The sequence below is a fragment of the Genypterus blacodes genome, unplaced genomic scaffold (assembly GCF_046128005.1).
Source record: "Genypterus blacodes isolate CSIRO-AG114 ecotype Tasmania unplaced genomic scaffold, CSIRO-AGI_Gbla_v1 ptg000028l_1, whole genome shotgun sequence".
Classification (NCBI taxonomy): domain Eukaryota; kingdom Metazoa; phylum Chordata; class Actinopteri; order Ophidiiformes; family Ophidiidae; genus Genypterus; species Genypterus blacodes.
In genome coordinates, this window is record NW_027466841.1 from 1927695 (window position 1) to 1945276 (window position 17582).

The 17582-nt window shown below is 44.6% G+C and overlaps 2 non-coding genes across 2 annotated transcripts; both read right to left on the minus strand.

Annotated features, from left to right (window-relative positions):
- Positions 1–9144: 9144 nt before the first annotated feature.
- On the minus strand, positions 9145–9216 carry trnac-gca (transfer RNA cysteine (anticodon GCA)). Its single transcript has one exon. It is a non-coding gene; the product is annotated as a tRNA-Cys (tRNA).
- Positions 9217–9714: 498 nt separating this feature from the next.
- On the minus strand, positions 9715–9786 carry trnac-gca (transfer RNA cysteine (anticodon GCA)). The gene has a single exon. It is a non-coding gene; the product is annotated as a tRNA-Cys (tRNA).
- Positions 9787–17582: the final 7796 nt, after the last annotated feature.

A 17582-nucleotide genomic window follows, 5' to 3' on the forward strand; every position in this document is an offset into this window, starting at 1 on the left:
TAATTTCCTAGAAGAATAGCTTCAACTTGTAGATTGTGAAATTTGCTCTCTAAGGTTGGTGTGAAGATGATGAGGCGAGGCTGCTGAGGCGTCTCTGTGTCTTTGGATATTAATGACCAGTCTAAATGGATTGCAATTAAATTTTCATTAAACGATGAATGATGAGCTTCTCTACAGATTTAGTATTTTTTACTGTAAGATCCCGATGCGCAAGTATTCTGCTTCTTCTCAAGTATTTGTTCAATTACAGTGTTAATTAGAGGGCAGTCACAGTGCATACCTCCGCCAAGGCCCAGTAGCTCTCTAATCCAGATCAATATCTGCAATAGCAACCTCAGTCTTTTATCTTCACAATTCTGAAACTATACAATACAAGTAAGCATGTTTTATCTAAAATGGTGGATGTGGAGGCTGAGTTGAAAGTGTAGTCTCTTAATCTCTTAATCTCTTAATCTCTTTGACACCATCTCAGATTTCTCATTTTATATTCTTAAATATAATGAACATAAAGCTGCGTTCCTCTGACAGGGGACACCTCAGAATGTCAGTGGTCGTGTCAGTGGTGCAGCAGCAGACATGTTTGCACGCACACACACACACACACACACACACACTCTGTAAAAGCAGCTGCAATGCGGTAATGCTTTTGTTAAATTGTTAAATATTGCATCTGCACAAACTTCAATTCAGGATTCCTCTTAACTGCGCATAATTATATTCCATCTCTTCAGTTCTGGTTTGCTGCACACTAAATACATTCTTACTTTTATAATTAAATGTGTTTTTCTTAGATAATAATCTTGTAAAACATTAACATTAGCTCCGTTAATTTATTAAAACAAGATTAAAAACAGAAGAACAACACAGTTAATTGTGCAGGGGTACAAGAAGCTGGAGGGAACTTATTCATGACATCAACCTTTAAATAGTAAAACAGCTCTCTTAGTAACTAAACACACTAAATGTTTAGTTACTAACGTTATGTATATATATAAACATACTTTAGTATTTTCCCATTTAATTAATTTTGTGGATTAATCAGTAAATATTGTGGGCTATGAAATATCCTAAACACTGAAAAACCAAATATAAATTGTGTTTATAATGAGATTGGTGTCTTAAGTTCCTTGTATTGTTTGACCAACAGTAAATAAACCTCACATGTTTCCTGTGATGTTAACCAGCTCTGGTTCATGGGTCTGTGCATGTGCGTGTATGTGTTGCAGTGTTAGGGACATACTGTACGTAAATAGTGAGAGACAAAGTGTGTGTATGAGTGTGTGTATGAAATCCGATGTCACGTTCACCTAGCTTACACTCCTGAGGAGATATGGGCAGTCTAGCAAATGGAAACAGTCGTGAGGCTCCTTCCCACCGGGAATGTCACTCCAGCATACCAGGATCAGCTCAGACGTACATACTGTAGGCCTACGCACACACACACACACACACACACACACACACACACACACACACACACACACACACAGATTTACTGAGGCCACGCACAGACATGTTTACACTCCACTCAGTGTTGAACATGCATATTCAGTCTGATATCTCGGACTTGGGATTCGGCGCCTGCTGACACATTTGCATACGAGCACGGATGTCTCGATTGCAGGCGGTGATCCGGGGTGACAGGTCTCATGCCACTTCCCTCGGGTCACCTGATGGGCGGAGCCACAACGTGACAGGCAGCGGGTGAGAGGGAAGAATGAAGGCTGGGAAGGGTTTTTCTTCACTATCTTTGACAAAGTGAGTTAGTAAACAACGAGAACTGAACAAAATATGAGTTTGCTAATTAATTACAAACCGCATGAGAGTTAATATATAGGGATAGGGCTTGGTAGGAGGTATTGGTGCCTATTTACTTCATCATTTAGAGATCAAATGGCTGTAGCAGCTCAGTCTGCCTCACTAACCATTACACTGCTTCATTATTCTGGCTTTCAGCGGGCTTTGTGACAAAAAAGGTGTAAATGATGTTTCATAGGCTTTCCCACTGAGAACAACATCCCGGGGGGAAAGCGCTCAGTCGTTGTGTTTGTTTGGAATCATTTTGGCTGTGCAAAAACGTTTCCTTATTCTGTTGCAGTATTAAAGTGGAGTAACATTTCTGCACGCTTTACAAATTTGAATATATGACAGAAAATAACTGAGGGAAACTTTCAAGCGTCCACCACACATGGATGTTGTGCTGCCATGTGACAGTGTGAGACACCTGGAATCCTGTGAATCATTATCAGTGTGCGTGCAGTCGAGGCGGCTGCAGAGATTTCATTAAACACACACAGTCACCTTCATTATCCAAACAAACACGCAGGCGAGAGTTCACACTGTGGAGAACACGTTAGACGCCACAGAGCTGCACATGGCCCGCTGACCCCTCCACGCTCACGCCTGATTGGCCCGGCCGGGGCAGCCGTCAGCAGGGCCGTCGTCCTCCTTCAGAAACGCCATCACCTCCTCCTTGCTTTGCTCCCATACACACCGAGACGTACATACACAGTCCACCAAACTTGGTTGACACGTTTCCCAGCTACTTATGCAAAACAAATTAAACATCAATGGACTCGACGGTGGCGCTATAGCGACAGTGGCAAAATTTTGTGAAACACGAATAAAAAGAGAGAAAGAGACAAACCAGCACAGTGTTATTTTTAGTCACATATACAAAATGTTCCTCTTCACACGCTCAGTGTTTATGCAGCGAGTTGGACGTGTCATAACTTACAGTACATCAGATTGAAATGGAGCCTTACTGGCACCAGGCATCACATTAGTAAGGTATGGAGGATATACGTACATACAGCAGAGGTAAAGCCATAGACATATTCTGAATGGATTAAGGTTAGATAAGAAGAATTCATAAATGTCCATTAAAATATTTATGAGCTCACACTTTACCACAGTGACAGACATAGAAGCTGATACCTGTTTAATAGAGCCACACTATGATGTATCTGTAACAGACTCAGTCTCCTGCAGTAATCTTAACATTTTAAGGCTTTAAGTTTCCTTTTAGAGAAACGTGTCCTTTTTAAAGTAACTTGGTTGACAAAGTCCTTTTTTATCATATTGATCTTCTGTTTTCTGTTTTCCTGCCTGGCATCTTCTGCCTTCAGACTGACTCAGCTCTGTGTCTCCGTTTAATTGGCTGCATCTGTTGTTTATAATCATTTGGCAGCTTCAAGGGTTGGAGCTTACTGTCACTCAAACTGCTTGTAACTTCGTCATACTTTCATGTAAGAAACCAATCACACGTTTTTCAGCACTTCAGGCTTCAATCTTACTTCGTCAGCATTCGACAAAACCTTTCTGCAATCACTGCACATTTTCTTCAGGAAATGCATTTCTAGTTTTAAACCTTTTTTTATTCTTTTTATTCTTCATATTTAGAGCTCTTGGATGCTGATTCTTCATGAGTCCTCAGACTGGAGCTGTTACAGTTTGATTCTGTCCCAACCTAGGTAGTTAAAGGATTAACATTTTCATTTATTAATGTAATAATGTTCAATAAGCTGTTCCAAACATTAAATAACATGTCACACACATGTCGAACATGATATTTACAGTATTTCACCTGTCAGCTTCCTCTTGTCTCCATACTTCTGGAGACGGAACCTAAAGCCCTTTTCCCTTTCCTGTTACATCATCAACACACGATGTGTCTCCCAGAACAGTCCCGTCCTGTCCTGACTGTCCTCTCTGTCTCTTCTCCCGGAGTGATGTTTAAACAAAGCAACATTCATACATGAGCGGATTTCCGTGGCCACAAGGCTGCAGGATTATCACGGCCGCGGCCCACCGTGGTGTGATGGGTAGGAAAGAGCCCAAAGGCGCGCTCAGATGCTCTACTGTTTCCACTGTGGCCCTGGTGATTGCCTCGCAGGCTAACACTTTGAGACTCTGTGTCTACAACAGAAAAGGAAACTGGGATTCACTTGACAGAAGTGCTGCAGGCCAGACTTTAAATAACTCTCTGCTGTTGTTCTTCTTTTACAATCTTCTTTAATGGTTTGATGCCTTTGCTTGATGCATGGGACCATCTTCAATGCAGCGGGGAGTCGGGGGGGAAACGTCGCCTCTCTCCCAAGCACACCAGACAGATTGTTTACATGAAGATTGCCTTACACGAAGAACGTGTTTGTTTGAGAATGATAATGACTTAGTGGTTGTATGAGCAGGCTGGCACACTCATTGTGTCTGGATCTCATCACAGCTTCCCGTCTCCGGCTTGGCATGGGAGCAGTCTGAACCCCTCAGCTTCACCCAGGCCTCTCACCTCTCTGTCCTTGAGGTCAGCATACCTGCCCTGTGCACTGACCGTGACGGCCTGTGTGCGTGAATCTCCATGAGCTTATTTGTTTCATCTTTTGACAGTAAACAGGATAGCTAACAGGTGATAATGATGATGATGATGGACCTCCTGCTTCAGTGGATTTCACATCACAGGAATGTTTTCAGAGACTTTGTCCAAACTCTGTGTTGTAGTTGATTTATATTGGATCCAGTTAAAATAGTTTCACTGTCATGGCTTAATAACATAACATGAATAATGATTCCCAGAACCTGAAATAGACCCAATAGATGTTTGGGACAAGATTATGTCATCTAATACACTTTGTCATCATGTCCAGCCAAACAACACACTGAATGACCAGCTAAGACAAATAAAGACCGATTATCATCACAGGACTTCACACGGGGCTCAAGAAGATCATTTTCCTTGGATAAGATTGAAACAAATCATATTGAATCATCTTCAAACATCTTGAGACTTTGTTGTAATCCTGTTTTTATTATTTCATGTCCCTGGAACAGCAGACTTTACGCCTTCATACTGTAGTTTTGTTTAGGGTGAATCTAAGTGAATGGCTGTGTGGTCCTGAATGTGAAGCAGCAGCGTTCGTTAGGTGGTTGTATACATTAGGCGCCTCAGCTTACAGAGCGCCTGGGGGATTTTCCTTCAAGCAGGAATGGTTTATCGAGTTTGTAGCCTCAGCTCCGGGGAATCTGTGGTTTTAGTCTTACGGCGGTATTTAATTAGGGGCATCTTTTAGTTTGCAACAACACAATCCTTTCATAGTAATGTGATTTGTGAATATGAATATCCTGATTGTGTGACATTACAGTTGTGTATGTCCAAACTCAGCCTCTAAACAGGCTCTTGTGCATATTGGAATCAGTTCCTCTGTGGTTTCCCTCTGCTCCTTGTCTTTGTGTTGCTTATATGCTGATTTTAACTGGATCACATCCAAGGCCATTGTCATAACGACGCGGGTCTGGCTTCTTTCATATCTGTTTTTTTTAAGATTCCTTATCAGTTTGAGCATAATCCATTTCTTTTGCACTTACAGACATGTCAATGGGAACGCTCGATTGGCTGATTAAGATTCAACTGAATCAAGTGTAACCGTAGGCGAGAACATGTTGCCGGATATCAAAATGGCTCTTTTTGTCCTCTATTCATGCAGTGCATTTCCGTCTCTGCTCTTCCACCCCTTTTCTCTTCTCTTCTTCCTCTTCTCTGCATCCTTCAAGTCATTTTTCTCGTGAATCGGAATACCATTTACATTTCCCTCACCATCTGCTGAGTTTGGCTGTGAATTACAGTCATTTCAATGTTGGCAGGCTTGAATTGAAAGCATTTTTCCTCTTCCATTGCCTTGCGAAACTCAACAAGTTAAATCTGTGACTCCTCACTTCGGCAACATGAATCACAGAGACAATTTTGAAAGAGGAGCGCGAGCGTGAAAAGAAAGAAGGGTTGAGAGCCATTAGAACTGATTACTGGGCTTCATGGAAATAAGCTAAGTTAATACGAAAAGTTCATAAACCAAGTGTTTGCTTTAGTGTGATAAACAGGTTCACAACAATAGAAATGCACCCAGTCAGTCAAACTGTTTTATTTGTTTAGATTTTTGCAGTGTACAGTACCTAAAAATAGCCTGTTTTCATTCAGTGAACACGGTGGCACTATAGCAAGGGATATTAGTGGATCAGTGTGTGTATCATATAAAATAATCCCCCCGCAATGCAAACAATAATGTGTGTAGTTTGTCCCCTTTCAATGTTAACAAAATGTTTTTCCCATTGCACAGCATGTTGATATTCATGAAGCGCTTTTTACTCTTTGATGTGAAGATTTTCCATTTTCCCATTTGGAATATTCTGCCCGAGGGAAATGAAATTGAACGGATCTTTGGCTGTGGATGATATAGCAGCCAGTGACAATAGAGTCTTCAGTTTAATCTTCTTGTTCCCGGAAAGTACAATGAAAACTCCAGCGGTCCGCCTAAAAGCAACGCAGCGCCCAATCCATTCCTCCGGAGGGATTGAACTTAAATCCCTGATGAGGCTCGTGCAGGACTTGGGAAAACTGTGAAACCAATAATGTAAAGCCCAAGCTGCTTTCAGAGGTAAATGCTTTCTTTATATCAGCTATAGGGAGCAGCAAAACTTTTGCTTTTGCGAAGTGGAGATAAGGTAAGAATCAGGGTCGCTGTCGGTCTCTGCTGGTCGTTGTTATCTATAGAAGGTAATGAATTCAGCCTGAACTCTGTATCAAACCTTGGCCCTTACCGCATATGGGGGCCTTGATGAGTCTGCCGGGCTCCTTCAGGCGAGTAAAGCGACTGTGGAGTGAGATAGAGTGTCCACAGTGCAGGGAGATGAAAGTGGATAACTGCAGATGGATGTCGCGCACTGACAAGGACGTATTACCCAGATATCAAAGTGGAATATTCTTAGGAGATCCTTGTCATTCATCGCCCAGGCATGGAAAGGCATAAATATGACAAATGTCCCACGGGTTTGTCAGCAGAAAGGGGGTCAGGGTCAGTGTGTAGCCAAACACTTTCATCTGTGGTTATGGTTGAGGGGCAGGTGGAGTCTGGGACTCGTACCAGCACCAGAAATGATCAGAAGAAATGAGCCAAATGTTATTTTGAGCCTGATTGTTTGTTAATAGCGGTGAAAAGTGTTCTTGATACGTCTAATAAACAACTGATGTGAAATCTTCCTCTGAGGCCGTAAACGTGACTGAGTGGCTTCTGTCATTTTACCATCTGTACAAAGGCAGACGCTCAAGTCATCGCTTAGATTACTGATGAAGATGGTTTGGGCTTCTGTCACCGCATTGAGGGATTTAATGCGACTTTGGCTTTTTGTTCAATCAAACAATGGAATCTCTGCCTTTCATTCACACTCTGCTGTCACCCAAAATTGCAGCCGACTTTACAGAAAGAATTATAGATGAATTATTTATTACTATAGACTATAGATATTGAAGTAATGACCTAATATTTGCATAAGTGTAGAGTTTTAAGTCTTTGGTTTGATTTTCTGAGTCAAGACGCTCAAGTGACTTAGTTCATGCATGGTGGAGGAGTGTGTGTGTGTGTGTGTGTGTGTGTGTGTGTGTGTGTGTATGTGTGTGTGTGTGTGTGTGTGTGTGTGTGTGTGTGTGTGTGTGTGTGTGTCTTAATCTGTAGATGTTCACAGCAACAGTAGCCCCGTACACATGTAAGCAAACAGACAGGCAGAACCCCCCCCCCCCCCACACACACACACACACACACAGACACACTCAGGAGAAATCGTCTTCTCAGCGTTCAGTCGCTGCGGCGGCAAAATCGTCTCCACTTATCTGAGGAGCACAAATTCCACCGTGGCTGGCAGAGGCATCTTTGGTCTCTGCAAGCTGTCCTCCCTGACATCGCGTGCGTGTGTGTGCGTGTGTGTGTGTGGACTGCTGCCATCAGACAGGGCAACACAGAGCTTTGATTGTGAACTCTGCTTATTCCTGGAAGACATCTGGTTTAAACACCCCTCTGCCTCAGGGAGGGGGGGGGGGGGGGGGGGGGAGAATTCATTAGATGATGCTAATGAATTTCTGTAACAAGTCATGCGTGTTTCTAAGTGATTGAGTCATTGTCACGCTGTATATAGACGACGTCCACAACTCATGACGCCCCAAGTGTCAATTTCACGCTAGCTCAAGGGTTCAGACGTTAGACGTTAACAGATTAACTTCTTTTAAAGTGAAACGTGGAGTGATGAGAAATGGGTGAAATTAATGGGCCAGCTGTTAATCAGTGGTTCATTAATGGCGATGCGTTCAAATGCTTCCAGGGGTTTTGTGTTTGGTTTTTTGAGGTCCTGTTAGTGTTTCAGATAAATTTATGTTGGTGTGCGGAGACAGTTGACAGATTTAACTTTAATTTAATTCATTTTAATTTCAACGTTTCTAAGGATATTTCAAAATAAAAGCCTTCAGGGGACCCACCAGCTGGCTTTTATTGTGGAAAAAGACATGGGGTTTGTTAAAAAGACAAATTCAGTGGTGAGTAAATATCGACTTTGTTTCCAGTTTACCCTCACAGCCACAGTAACTTAATTATTCCTCCATTTTCTCTCTCTGCGTACGAGAGTCCCGTGTTTGACTGCCGCCCTTTTTATCGGAGGCCTTTTTGACTCCTAATGCATCACTCGGTCAATGTAGCTCAGCGTAGGAAGCCGTTATTCTCACTCATCAATCACGTCTCTAATCAGCTCCTGTACACGTTGGCTGGCAGGGGAACACTCCTGAGTGCCAGAAATCAATCTCATCAATAAGTGAATCAGGTGTGTGTGTGTGTGTGTGGGGGGTTATTCTGACCTTCCACTGTTTTGTTAATGTTACGTTTCTCATCCGTGCTCCACAAAAAGCACAAACATCAGATTTTGTTTAGCTTTTTTCGGCACATTTATATTCTCCTCATGTCCACGTTAAACGGCCAAATTAAACAGAATCATTTGCTGGTAATTAGTCGGATCTGATTTGTCCCACAAAGCCTTCAGGCAATCGTTGGAACAAATTTGGGCTTAATCTTCTTCTTGTGTGTATAGACACCTGAACTTAAAGGGAAGTCTGCTTATTTTTCTCCCTCTTTACCTTCTCACTTTCCTCTTGTTGCAGTGTATTCTGGCTCTGGCTGGTCTGTGGAGGCGTCCAGATAAGATGCTTGAAACACCTCAACTAGCTGCTTTTATTTTGAAGGAGCACAGGTTCTATGACAGAAAAATTGCACTGCGCTCTTTGTTGGCGTGTTCGCTGTATTTTCCTGTTCACACTTTCAATTCTGTGTAATGCTGCTAAGGGGGCACCCAGATTTGAACTGGGGACCTCTTGATCTGCAGTCAAATGCTCTACCACTGAGCTATACCCCCTCCTCTATGTGCTGTGGGAGGAGGCGGGGAGAACAACTCGCATTTACTCAGCAAAAAGTCTTAATTTGATCACAAAATCTGCATTTAAACAGACACAAGAGTCCAATTATTTGTCCTTATTAAGGCAAAAATGGGACACAAATACAAAATACATGACAAGAAATACTCGTTTGGAGCGTTTGGGTGTAAATATTTGAAGGGGGCGAAGGATTTTTTCGTCCAAATTGGTTAAAGTGTAAATAACACTGAGTGATGAACACACTGAGCCGTTATGCTGCTGTTCTCCCTGCTGTGTTTGCTTCTCTGTGGCTGCCATGGAAACACCAAACAGAGCTATGAAACATCAGCGCAAAAACCCTCCATCTCGCTGCCTCTGACACAGAAACAAACCACCGTATATACTGTACATACATATACCGTGTGTGTGTGTGTGTGTGTGTGTGTGTGCAGGTTGATGCACTGTAGATTGAGCTGGATTCACAGAACATAAAGAGCAGCAGGGGGCACCCGGAATTGAACCAGAGACCTCTTGATCTGCAGTCAAATGCTCTGCCACTGAGCTACACCCCCCCCTCACACTTGTCTGTGACAGAGGCGTCTGATTGGTTGAAGGTTGTCGTAGTTAGAAATGCACAACAAGCGTTTCCAGTGTTTTGACATTTCTACTAAATCGGCAAAATATTCCAGGATTCAGCACTCGGGGCAGGATTCCATTTTCAATTTCACCAGAAGCTCCTCTACTGTACTATTATCTTTCTTCAGCATGGTATTGGTAGTAGTATTTCTGTTTTCCTTACCCCTCCTCCCCACATAAATAGGCCAATGATCACGCCTGGACTCACCGATGTCCAAATCTGTGCCTCAGTTCCTCCCGTAGACTCACAGACGTTTGCGTGGACGTGACCCCCAAGAGCTCCACATGAAACCAACCATTACTCACATCCAGCCAGTGGGATGTGGCATTCATCATCTTGTAGGGAGCAGTGAGTATACAGTATGTGCCGAGGCCCTCGGTGGTGGAGGATGATGATGAAGAGGAAGGTTTTGGAGAAGGGGGGGGATGGGATCGGAGAGATTGGAATGAAAAGCGAGAGTAGAAGGCTGGAGGTTAGAGGAAGGGTGAGGGAACGCTGGGATTTGTTGGGGGCGGCAGGGCCTGTAGGGAGGAGGAAGGTGGGGGGATGGTGATGAAGGGCCCAACACCCCCCCCCCCTCTGTCTCTCTTCCATATGATAGAGGCTCTATACTGTCATGCAGCCTGTGCACGGGCCTGACAGCTCTGGATTCTCCTCTTTTCGCTGCCAGACCATGAATGGGATGTTTTACCAGAGCGTTGTGTGTGTGTGTGTGTGTGTGTGTGTGTGTGTGTGTGTGTGTGTGTGTGTGTGTCTGTGTGTGTCTGTGTGTGTGTGTGTTTGCTCTCGGCGCTATAGGTCTGAACACAGGCGCTCCATTCATGCGCGGGCTGGGGGAGGTTTGTCTCGTTCGGCCCGCGGGTGCAATTCGTGCAGGGTTGCCTTTGTGTGTGTGTGTAAACACGCATCTCTACGAGAATGGATTGATTGGCTTGCAGGGGTTTTCCTCCTTATGAGTGCATGTGTGTGTGTGTGTGTATGTGTGTTCATCAAGCGTAAGTCAGCATCTGTGTGTGTTTTTGCGGTGTGGAGGGTAGAGGCTTTGGGCAAGGGGGGGGGGCAGACTACTCTCTCCAAATTCACTCCACACACAGATGCTGACACGAACACACACACACAACTCGACACACGCTTTGATGACCTCATTTCTCGCACAATCGCCTCATCCTCCCCGAAAAAACCCCAGCTCTGACCCTGAAATCGTTTGAGTCACGCTTCGACTCCTTGACCTGGAATCCCGTTTCTGTTGTTTTGTTTCCACGTCGCGCAAACGCAGAATCCAGACACGTGCGGGGAGGAAGGAGCGGGTCAGAAGGGACTCTGCTCTTTGTGTCTGTCAGTCTGTCAGACAAGAAGGGCCCCTACAGCAGCAGAGACCGAGGCTGAAAAGATGCAGCTGCTGCACACTGAGCACAGGCAAGGAAGGGACACACACAGACAGAGAGAGAGAGCGAGAGAGAGAGAGAGAGAGAGAGAGAGGCGCTCCTCCTGTTTGCCTGATGTTTTGCTTTGCTTTAACAGCAAGACTGATGCCATTTAAATCTCTCGCTTCGATTCACCCGATGCAAATCCAGCTGCATAAGTGGGTTATCAAAGCCCTGCGCTGACACACAGGCAAGGACGGCGAGCAGCTCATTTATCCTAATCACAGACAAACTGATACATTAACCCAACGTGAAAGGCGTCCAAAACTCGCAGCCGCACAGAGAGGAACGCTTGGAAACGAGCATATTTTCCCCTTGTGAATGTACAGATTGAACTCATTTGCATTTCTGCCCGTTTTTCGCTTTGAGTATTTGACATTTCTTCTGGGTGAAAGCTTGATGTATTCAAATAATGTGTGTAAGTAATGACCTGAAGTCTGAGAGCCTGAAAACTGCACACACACACCGAATCAAAGTGGTGCTGTTTCCATGACTCTTCCTCTTCCGCATTCCAGACAACAGCGAGTTTACGGAGCAATCCTGATGTTTCAATGTCTCCAGGATGTTATTTAGATAAACTTTCCTTCCCTTCATCCGTCTTCCTCCGCCCGACCGCCGCATTCAGAAGTATTGTGCTGGAAATGAAGTCATCTCTAATCCCATATATGAGCCTGTGGCCTCTGTGATGCCGACTCATCAAGGTGAAACTGCTGTATGCTGAATTCCATTTTATTAGCATGGTAATGGGATTTTGGACACGAAATGAGAGAGAGAGAGAGAGAGAGAGAGAGAGAGAGAGAGAGAGAGAGAGAGAGAGAGAGAGAGAGAGAGAGAGAGAGAGAGAGAGAGAGAGAGAGAGAGAGAGAGAGAGAGAGAGAGAGAGAGAGAGAGAGAGAGAGAGAGAGAGAGAGAGAGAGAGAGACAGAGAGACACGCTGTGCATCCAGGTGTGTGATACTTAGCAGCAGTTGCCCCTGGACCGAATCTGTCAGACAAGTGAACACACACTGTAATGAAAGATTTACCACTTCCGTGGAGAATGGGAATAATATGAATAAAAACAACACAACATATGTACACACATACGCACATACACACACACACACACACACACACACACACACACACACACACACACACACACACACACACACACACACACACACACACACACACACACACACACACACACACACACACACACACACACACACACAACAAACAAACAAACAAACAAACACAAACACAGTTCCCCCCCTCTGAACTTGTCAGCAAAAGTAAACGCGATGAATGAGGGTGAGAAGCATGCATGGACACACACACACACACACATACACGTTTTCTGCACTACCTCATCATATAGCAGATATCCCCCCCCACCCCCCCACCCCTCACTCCCTCAGCTTCTTCCTCCCTCCTCCTCTTCCTCCATCATTATCTAATGAGTCTCTGTGTTTGCAGGTGAGCAGGAGCCTGAGGGGAGGTTAGTTCTTCTGTCTTGGTTGTGTGTGCGTGTGTGTGTGTGTGTGTGTCTGTGTCTTGGCATGTGCGCGCTCACTGGGAGGCCGAAACATCCGCTCACCTCAGATTAACTCGTTTCCTCCGTGCTAATTACTGATGAGGATCTAAAAGGCTGAGCGCGGGAGTTGAAGTAGTGGAGCGTGACATGCTGAGGGCCGCCGCACGTGATGAAGAGTCTCTGTGCAACGTGAGCTCCTGCTTACAGTTTACCAACTACAGAGCTGAACCAGAGGAAGAGGAGTTTGCTCAACGATGGAGTGACGCAATAAGTTTGGAACACATTTGAGTTCCTTAAGCGTCATTCCATCATTTTGCAGTTTGTGCACTTTTATGTTGGGTATAAATTTGAAGCGTGAAAGTAAAATGAGTCTGAAAATGGAAAGCCAAAAGTTCAGAGTGAGTAAGTAGATAATGAATTATTGGGATATTTCAGTGATAAACGCGTGCTGGCTGCTCGAGGGAGACACGTAACTTCTTCTGACGTCTTCATCGATCCACAGAGTTCCACTTAGCCCCTTTATCTCCTGCTGCTGCTCCTGATAGGACTCCAAGTCCGGAGCCGTAAAGTTCGAGAAAGCAGAGGAGAGAAAATTGAATGCGTCCTGCAGCTGCTATCTGCTTCTGCAATCCAAACCTCCTCGGAAGTGCTGCAGAAAGGCCCGAACGTGCAGAAGATAAGATGAAAAGATGTTTCAATGGCTGTAACCATGAGAATGTATCTGCAGGGAGCAGCCGGAGCTGAACTGAGGACCTGATGATCGGCAGTCAAACGCTCTGCTGCTGAGCCTGAGCTGACTGTAGCCTCTAAATGGCCGGCTGTGACAGGAAACTCTCTCTGAAAGTCACCGATGGAGAGATGAAACTGAAGGACGTGAAGCTAAATTACACGCCTGGAAATTAACATAAAGCATCACACACTCATGAACAAATCAGCCTCCTGCTGCGCAAACAATAAGAGGAAAAGTGTTCGGTCCTGTCAGTGTGACCTCTGTTCAACGAGTCACATCTCAGAAAATACACTCATCATAATATTAAGTTGTACAATGTGGAAAAACATTATTAAATAAACAATTGCACAATATTCAATTACCCTTCAATACAAAGCATAATTCATTTAAATAGCACAGTGCAGATCTGTTTCCAGTTCATTTAATTTATTCGACAGTGTAATCTAAGACTGCCTAATGTAATCAAATATAAAAGCCATTCATGACAGATCATTAACACACGCAGCCAATATAAACGTATAAAAGTGTCAGTCACAATCACAAAGCCCATCCGCGGTTACAGCTCGTTCACATTGTTGTCTGAAAATGCAGCACACAAGTTCACTGTACAGGGGGGATAGAAGGGTGGGCTCCATGTTAGCTGTAACGGGGTGCAGCTCAGTGTGAGAGCATTTGACTGCAGATCTAGAGGTCCCCAGTTCAGGTCTGGGTGCCCCCCCCTGGAGGTGCACAGGTAGCTTCAGGTCTGTTTACATTCAAACAGGCACAGTTCTGCTGATTGTGTGTTCCTGCTTTAATAACGTTCACCTGGAGTCAGAGCTGATAACGGAATGAAATCAGCAGGGTTCCTCCTGTAAACACACACACACACACAGGTGTTTGCACCTCCTGTGGTTGGATGACTCCTCTTCCGTGGGGGAGCACAGACAGGCAGAAAGTGATGAAGGTGGAGTTCACTTTATCTCTCTACTTTGTGGGTCAAATGTTTGGCTGAACAGTGAAACATCTCTTGTCAGCGTGTCGGACCAGTGAGCATTAAACATCCTAAACGGCGAGGAAAGCTGCTGCTGCATAAAACCCAAAGCAGCTATAAAGGGACTCGTGCTTCATTTCATCACAAAGCAATTATGTTAACATGCGCTCCATACCACTATTTGAACGGTAAATCAGGCAAAATGTGAGTAAGACGTAAACATGGATGGAATTAATGGGATTCAGTGTTGCTGTGAGTGAACATGATGAAGAGGGAGACGAGGAGAGGAAATATATGCGGAGGTGGTTTACCAAGTTTCCATACATCAATGATTTATAGTCTCATAATCCAGGTCTGTTACTCTGCGCATGCATGCTTTGATTTATGCTGATTGCATTATTGGTGTGTATGTTTGGGGGGGGGAGAGAATAACAACCTTAATTAGAGTCTAATATGGATGTAAATGTACAGAGATGTGTGTGTGTGTGTGTGTGTGTGTGTGTGTGTCATCAGTTTTCCCCGAGCAAATGTCGTTTTCTCGTCTCCCTACGTGGGTTTGGATGAAGGGTTTGGATCGTCCTCATCCTCATCATCATCACTGTCAACTTCCTCATTGTAACATCTTGCAGAGTTTATGACAAAATTGCAACAGCACATGAAAGAAAAAACCTTTCAAAGAGTTTGCGGACGTTGACTGATGCGATATGAATGTAAATCGGATTTCACACTCGCCCATTTCTCAGAGCGTGATCTGTGAAATATGGACAGATAAGGAGAGAGGCTCACACAGCCTGCAGCTCTAATTTCAGATAGAAAAAAAAAAAAACCCGCAGGCGAATGGATTTGGACGATATCATGAGCACATCTGTTATTGTCTGTGTGATCATGTAGCTGCGAGGGAGGAGAGAGACTGATGGAGCGAGGAGGGCACCAAGAGGCTACACATGATGGAGGGATTACGATTAGTTTGTGAGCCCAGTTTATGATGGTGTAATTGACATCTAGCGTTTACGAGAGAGGGAGAGTGTCGGGGGAGTCGTCAACGTCCATTTTTCACGTGAAGTGTTTGAAATATATCCTGAGAAGTTTCCAATTAGTTGTGCAAGTGTGGCACTTTGTTACCCTTCGTCTCAACATTTACACTCCTGAAAAGTCTTTAAAGATCGCTGACTTCCTTCCCTCTGCCCGTCCTTTCCTCCCCCAGGGTGCATCAAACTCACACACACACACACACACACACACACACACCCTACAACCAACCATGACCCAGTTTGTATGGGATGAGGGGTGAGTGAAGGACCATTGTGAGTGAAAGAGGCAAGATGCTCGCCCTCCCTCGTCTCTCTCTCTCTCTCTGTCTCTCTCTCTCTCTCTGTCTCTCTCTCTCTCTCTGTCTCTCTCTCTCTCTCTCTCTCTCTCTCTCTGTCTCTCTCTCTCTCTCTCTGTCTCTCTCTCCCTCTCTCAGGGAAGCGAGCTCACACTTGGTTAAACACACACTGAGACACTCTTCGTGATAGACACAGCGGTGTGTGTGTGTTATGTCGGGATGCCGTCATTGTTTCTTAGTCTGGGCTCTTTGATGTAAGGCGAGGTTAAGGGGGGCGACTGCGACCAAGATACGAGGGCGGCTCAGGCCGGGAGACAAAGCATGAACCATTACGTATTGTTGTGAGTACCTGCTTCAATGTTATGTGTGTATTTGTGTGACTGCATGTCAGTAGATGTAGTGTATGATGTGTATGGTGTGTTTCAGAGGTAAAGTTTCTTGTACAGTTCAAGCAGAGTAAAAGTTAAATCGAACAAAAGGCAAACAAACGAGGCTTGGAGACTCTTCCTCTCACATATGGAGCTGGTGTGCAGACGCCTCTCGTACCCTGGGACAGCGTTAATGATCCCACAGAGAGAGAGACAGAGGGTAACGGCCCTGAAGAGCTCATCCATCCGCTTTACTTGAGTCCAGATTGTGACCCAGGCTGAGGTCAACCAAGTCTCCTGCACCCTGCGTCCCTATGTTTACCCCTCATTGTGTTATTTGGAATTCTTCTCTAGTTTCTGCGAGAGTTTTTATGAGACGCTGAGCCCAAATCAGGGCCAGCCTCTACTCTGCTCGGCTGTATGGAATTTATAGTCAGAAGTTTATAGTCATTTATAGTTTATTTGCTTATTCTGGGTCTGCGTGCGTGCCTGTGTGTTTGTGCCTGTGTGTGTGCATTCTGCAAACAAGCCTGTCTGTGTGTGTGTGTGTATGTAAATGCCTTCGCAATACAATCTGGCAGAGATTAGCCTGTGACATGGATATGATTAATAACTCTGATAGCGGCTCTACTTGTAAGGAATGGAATGCAGCATTTTGCGCTCGTTTGGAAAATTGAGGTAAAATTCCATTTTTAGCGATGCTGTTTTTTTTACTATAGGTGATTTAAATATCTCCCAGTGCCCACCAAAGGAGCTTATGGAGCTTATGGAATAGGGGAAGCACATGATGAGAACCCCTCCCTGCATTTTCTTCATCATCCTCTCCCTCCCAAACCAAATTGAAGAGATTTGCCGGCTCCCTCCGTTCGCTCTTCCTCAGTGCTGTTTTTAAGATGCTTTGGGGTCTGAACTAAATGAGCTATTACTTTACCTGAAACGTGCACCGTTCCCTCTGCACTCACTCCCCGCTGGCACGACACGTGGGGAGCCGCTCCGCCCGCACACAGCACAACTCTCAAGCGTTTGGTGTGGACTACGGAATGGTTCAGGAGCTACAGCGCTGATATGAAAATGGATCCCGGAGAAGGTCCTACAAGCGCTATAGCTTCTTTCCATCGTGGCAGAACACACAACCAAATAGTCAACACTCCACTCTGACACCTTAAAGTGTGCGTTTGTGTAGGTTGAGTCTGTTTTGTGCCTCATTAGTTTGGAGAACATCAAAATCTCCTCTGTTTATTCCTTTAATAATACTTCATTGCTATTCCAGTCATTAAGAGGCTTACTGTATATAGGCGCCACACTACACTGGGCTCGTACATCAACTGTACAATAAATATACATTTGTTCAGGCCTGAATTTGTACGTCATCCCAGTTAATTAGCAGCTCC